Here is a 5516-nt window from a genome sequence, read left to right on the forward strand (position 1 = left end):
ATAGGATTCATTTCCCTAAAAGTGGTCATAATTTGCAGGGATGCCACTGGTAAGCTTATTATTGGTTTTGGATGATGAAAAAAAAGCATATCATTGATCATTTCTAGAAGCTAAAATTAGTAGCGGAAGGCTGTGGACATGTGACTCTTCTGTCTGGAGTGAGGGTAAAGATGAGGCGGGACCTTTAAACCTTCTTCCACTCTCCTTCCATCTGCTCTTCCTTCCTGCATGTAGACAGGACATTGACGGAGGTGGTGGGCTGACTCTTCCATCCCACACTCCTCTCCTGCCCAATATAGTTCATGTCAATGATGCATCTGTGGCCACTCCCTTTGTGCCATTCCAGCTGGCTGGTCCCTGCTGTTCTGGATGTTTCAGGCATCCTGCAGCACCTAAAGCAAAAACAAATTAACATATGTGTATGTTATCCTGGCACAATTAGTGTAAAGAATGATTATTATCTTAAGGGCTTGTCGGGAAAATATAGGTCAGTTTAAGACTTGTTTTGTTTTAAGAAATCAGACCTCATGCCAAAACTCTGCCAGTAAGCACTTCTCAAAAGGCAGTTTAAATGAAAATCCACTGAGGAATATCAGGTTTCTACATTCCCTTGAAGATAAGATTAGCAATGCCACATTATTAAAATCTGTGTTAATTAGGTACCTAATCTAATTAAATTTCTCTGTCTTACATTTCCTACTACATATACTCATAATGCAGAGTTGCAAGCTGATGTACGCAGAGACAGGATTCACGCAGGACTGAGGGGTTTCCTGAGACATGGGACTTCTGTGATAAAACCACGAAATAGCCAGGCAAGCCAGGACTAGTTGGTCAAACTGGATCATTCAACACATTAACATGCAATGTGAACCCAGCACCAACCCCTATCCGAAGATGCAAGTTTCTGAGTTCATTCTGACTCTATTGTTGCAGGCCATTGGTGACTCCAATCTTCCCCCACTTCCCTCTGTTGAATCTACTGTCAAACCTTTGTATGAAAGGATTCCAGATTTACTTACACCATATTCAAATGTATAAAGAAACTCTCACTTCTTTATTTATCTTGTTATAGAGCAAGCTTTCCTTCCAGAGCCTCCTCACCTTCTAGACACCATGAAATGCCTGCGTCTTCCAGAGCTAATTGGGTGGGCTTCCTTTCTCTCTTGTCGGGTATGGGCTACCCTCCATCATGTCATCCTCTTTGCTGGTACAATACTTGCCCTGCTTTCTTTTCAGGCATAATCGATTTGGTGCAGGCAGAGGAACTGGCTTACTGATAAGGGGACATGAATTGGGAAATATTTACAAAAGTTTAACTTATTATATTGATTCAATGTACATGATGTATTGATTCTATTAATTCAGTGTACCATGATAAATTTTGGCTCTTGAACCAAATTCAAAGATAAACATAACAACTGTGGTATAAAGACGTACATCTCTGCTGGTATTTTGTAACTAGATAGCTCTAGTGTAAGGTTTGGAATGAAGGATTGGAATGAAGGTTTTAGAGAATTCTACAGTCTCACTGATAAACTGTGTCTTCCCTGCCTCTTAGGCAGGCACAGCTGGGGTAGGCCAGCAACCTCACTTTTGTTAGGCTGTTTCAGGATCAGGGAAGCTGCTATGGGGCTCCTTTTTTGTACTGCTATTGTGAAAGTGTCTTAACCTTAGCAGTATATCTGTTAGTATTGATACAGAACCTTCATCTCTTATTATCTGTAAACTGGTAATGGATGAGTGGCTTTAAATTCTCTTTTGATGGAATGAATGTATAAAGTTTCACATTTCCTGGAGAATAATTTCACAAAGCCATTTCTATAAGAGGCACGTTTTACAGCTAGTTGAATTTACTATCCCAGTAATGATAGTTAAAGATATTTTTCGGAGATATTCACCCTTTCCCCTGTTATTTACTGCCCAACTGCTAAAACTGTAGATTTACATCTGGCATCTTTTTTCCCCCCTGGTATTTACATGTTTAACTTTCTTTTTTGGTAATAGCACCTTTAGAGGAGATAGTATATGAATTTTGGATATACGCATGACCACCGTGATTTCCCTCCTTTCATCCACTTTTAACTAGTTTGCTGACGGCCTCTAGGGAGCTTCACTCTTCAAAGGTCCCATTCTCTCCATGTTCCTTTTGGTTCTCAGAACTTGAAACCCTCTGCTGTTTCATCCTCCTCACCAGCTGTCAATCATCCCATTCCCTTCCCTTCCCTTCTAGCTAGAGCTCTTGAAGGCCAAGGATCCATGAAAATAGGGGAAAGAATGAAAGACAGCCATTTTCTGGTAAAATAATCAGAGTTTTACACTGCCAGTCAAGGCTTAGCAAAATTCCTGTATGACATTTTTATTTACAGAGCCACTGTTTCTTTTTTCGGTGTGATTTGGGTTGTCCTCTTCTGTTAATATGGATTGGGACATGTCCAGTCCTATAAGTAAGTTGGTTTGGGTTTCTCTTGGGAAGAGTATGTAAGTTTCTCTGATCACTGGCTGTTTCAATGCCTGGGCAAACACCAGTTTTATTCTTCGTATTTGTGGTTTAAATGCTCCTTGCACTTAGGAATACCATTTTTACTCATACATAAGGTTTCATTTCTAAAAAGTTAAGTCACAATTTTCATGTGCCATTGGATAATGCCATTAAACTGGTCAATATAATAAATCTAGGATGTTCAACTCAAAGCTTTTAAAATTGGTTATTGAAGAAAATAGGCTCAAAATATGCTAGACTACTCCAAATTGAGATGGGAATCATAGGGTCCTATATTAATATGTTCATTTGAATTGAAAAATGAAATTAGATTATCTGGATGGACAGGAACTCTGATTTGATGATTAGTTTGATGTTAGGAGTGGCTTTATCATCAGGTTATATGAAAATAGTTTATCTGCTGCTACAAGCTTTATTATCAAGTAAAAGCATCCCGATGTTCATAGCAACAATGTCCCCAAGAGCCAAACTGTGGAAGAAGCTGTGATGCTCTTCCACAAATGAATGGACAAAGAAGATGTGGTCCCTATATACAATGGAATATTACTCAGCCCTCAGAAGGGATGAATACCTACCATTTGCAATGACATGGATGGAACTGGAGAGGATTATGCTAAGTGAAATAAGTCAATCAGAGAAGGACAATTATCATATACTTTCACTCATATATGGAACATAAGGGATAGCATGGATGACTGCAGGGGAAGGGAGGGAAAACTGAAGGGGAAGAAATCAGAGAGGGAGACAAACCATAAGAGACTCTGGATTCTGGGAACCAAACTGAGGTTACAGAAGGGAGGCGGATAGGGAGATGGGGTAACAGGGTGATGGGTATTAAAGAGGGCATGTTATATATCAAATGATCACTGGTTGTTATATGCAGCTAATGAATTGCTGAACACTACATAAAAAACTAATAATGTAGTATATGTTGGCTAATTGAACATAATAAAAAATAAGGTTGTTTCCCCCCAAAAATAAATAAATAGTAAAAGCATCCCCTTATGAAATATTGCCTTGGCACAGCTGAGTTAAAATTAGCTACACTGTATTTCCCCATCCTTTTTTGAGTATATTGTGTTAAACAAGGTGACCGTAAATGAGAGTATCAGAAATAACCAGATATAATTAACAGTCACTTGACAGGCCCTGATAAAGTTCTTCAAATGTACATCCTAGAAACTGAAAAAGTGAATAAAAAGAATGACTGTGTAATAAAATATTTTGCAAAAAACAGTTTCCTATTCTTTGCTTTCAGCAAAATTGAAGGAAGACTGAAATTAAGTTGTCAGCATATAGATCATTAAAATTAGTTTTTGATGGTGGATCACCATGTGATTTTTCGCATTTAACGAAGAGTTCAAAGAACTCAGTAAATCGTTATGAAAATCTCTTCAGTGCTATAGTTATGTAAACAAAATTTCTCAATGCTCTTATCTATAAAAATGAAAATTAGTTATGAAATTAATGCTGAATCTTGCTTCTTTGTGTTTATAATATTTATGCACAGATATAGGACATATTTTTAAAATTTTCATATCATTAAGAGATGTGTTTTCCATAAAAATTATTTATGTTTAACAATTATTTTTCAGATGTTATATTTTTGTGTTTTGATATCTGTTTGCAATAATTATAATGATAATTCAATCAGAAGAAAATTTTTAAATCTTAAATGATCAATTAGATTTAGACCAAGAGCTGGCATCCAGGAGCAGAGCACTTTACTCCTCCCTCAGAATGGATGGGGACCAGGAATTGGATCCTTATGCCCAAGTAAAGCAGGATTTCATCCAACACTTCTCCCAGATTGTCAAGGTGCTGACTGAGGATGGCATGACCCACCTGGAGACAGGAGATGGAATTGCCTGGCTTGAGGAGGTCTTGGGATACATTGCTATCCAAGGCAAGTACCAGTGGGGTTTGACAGTGCTGATAGATTTTCAGGAGCTGGTGGAGCCAGGGAAGCAGGATGCTGATCGTCTCCAGCAGGTCCTGACTGTGGGCCGGTGTGTGGAAATGCTCCAGGCTTTCTTCCTGGTGTCAGATGACATCATGGATTCATCTCTCACTGGACAGGGCATACCAGGATCTGCTGGTATCAGAAGCCTGGCCTAGGTTTGGATGCCATCACTGAAGTTTTGTTTCTGGAAGCATGTATCTACCACCTGCTGAATCTCTACTGCCAGGAGCAGCCCTATTATCTGAAACTTATTGAGCTTTTCCTACAGAGTTCCTAAAAGACTGAGATCAGATGGACCCTGGACCTCATCACAGCCCCCCAGGATAATGTGGATCTTGGCAGAATCACTGAAAAGAGATATAAATGTATTGTCAAGTACAAGACTGCATTCTATTCATTCTATGTTCCTGTGGCTGCTGCTATGGATATGGCGGGCATAGATGGGGAGAAAAGCATGCCAATGCCAAAAGAATCCTGCTGGAGATAGGGGAGTTCTTTCAGATTCAGGATGATTACCATGATCTCTCTGGGGACCCTAGTGTGACAGATAAAATTGACACAGACATTCAGGACAAAAAATGTAGTTGGCTGGTGGTTCAGTGTCTGCAGCAGGCCTCTCTAGAACAGTGCAAGATCCTTCAGGAGAGTTATGGGCAGAAGGAGGCCAAGAAGGTGGCCCTGGGTGAAGATGCTGTATAAGGAGCTGAACCTGCCAGCTGTGTTCATGCAGTATGAGCTAGACAGCTGCAGCCACCTTATGGGACTCATTGAGCCATGCCTCTTCCCCAAGCCATGTTCCCGGGGCTAGCACACAAGGTCTACAAGAGGAAAAAGTGACCTAAAGACAGAGGAAGGGGGGCTCTCAATAAATTGTTTAACCTTTGAAAACAATAACAACAACAACAAAACAATCAATTGGATTTATGTTCTCAATTCTTCACTCATCACCCTTGCAGCAAAGGGAGTACATTTCCCCACTCCTTTGATGTTGGACTTGACCATGTGACTTCATTTAAGCAATGGAATCTTCGCAAGTGGGATGCAAGTAAA

At 39.7% G+C, this 5516-nt stretch overlaps 1 pseudogene across 1 annotated transcript; it reads left to right on the forward strand.

Annotated features, from left to right (window-relative positions):
• Window positions 1–4225: 4225 nt before the first annotated feature.
• Window positions 4226–5303, forward strand: LOC308347270 (farnesyl pyrophosphate synthase-like; annotated as a pseudogene). Its single transcript has one exon. The product of its transcript is annotated as a farnesyl pyrophosphate synthase-like (transcript).
• Window positions 5304–5516: the final 213 nt, after the last annotated feature.

The sequence above is a fragment of the Martes martes genome, assembly GCF_963455335.1.
Source record: "Martes martes genome assembly, chromosome: 1".
NCBI lineage: Eukaryota > Metazoa > Chordata > Mammalia > Carnivora > Mustelidae > Martes > Martes martes.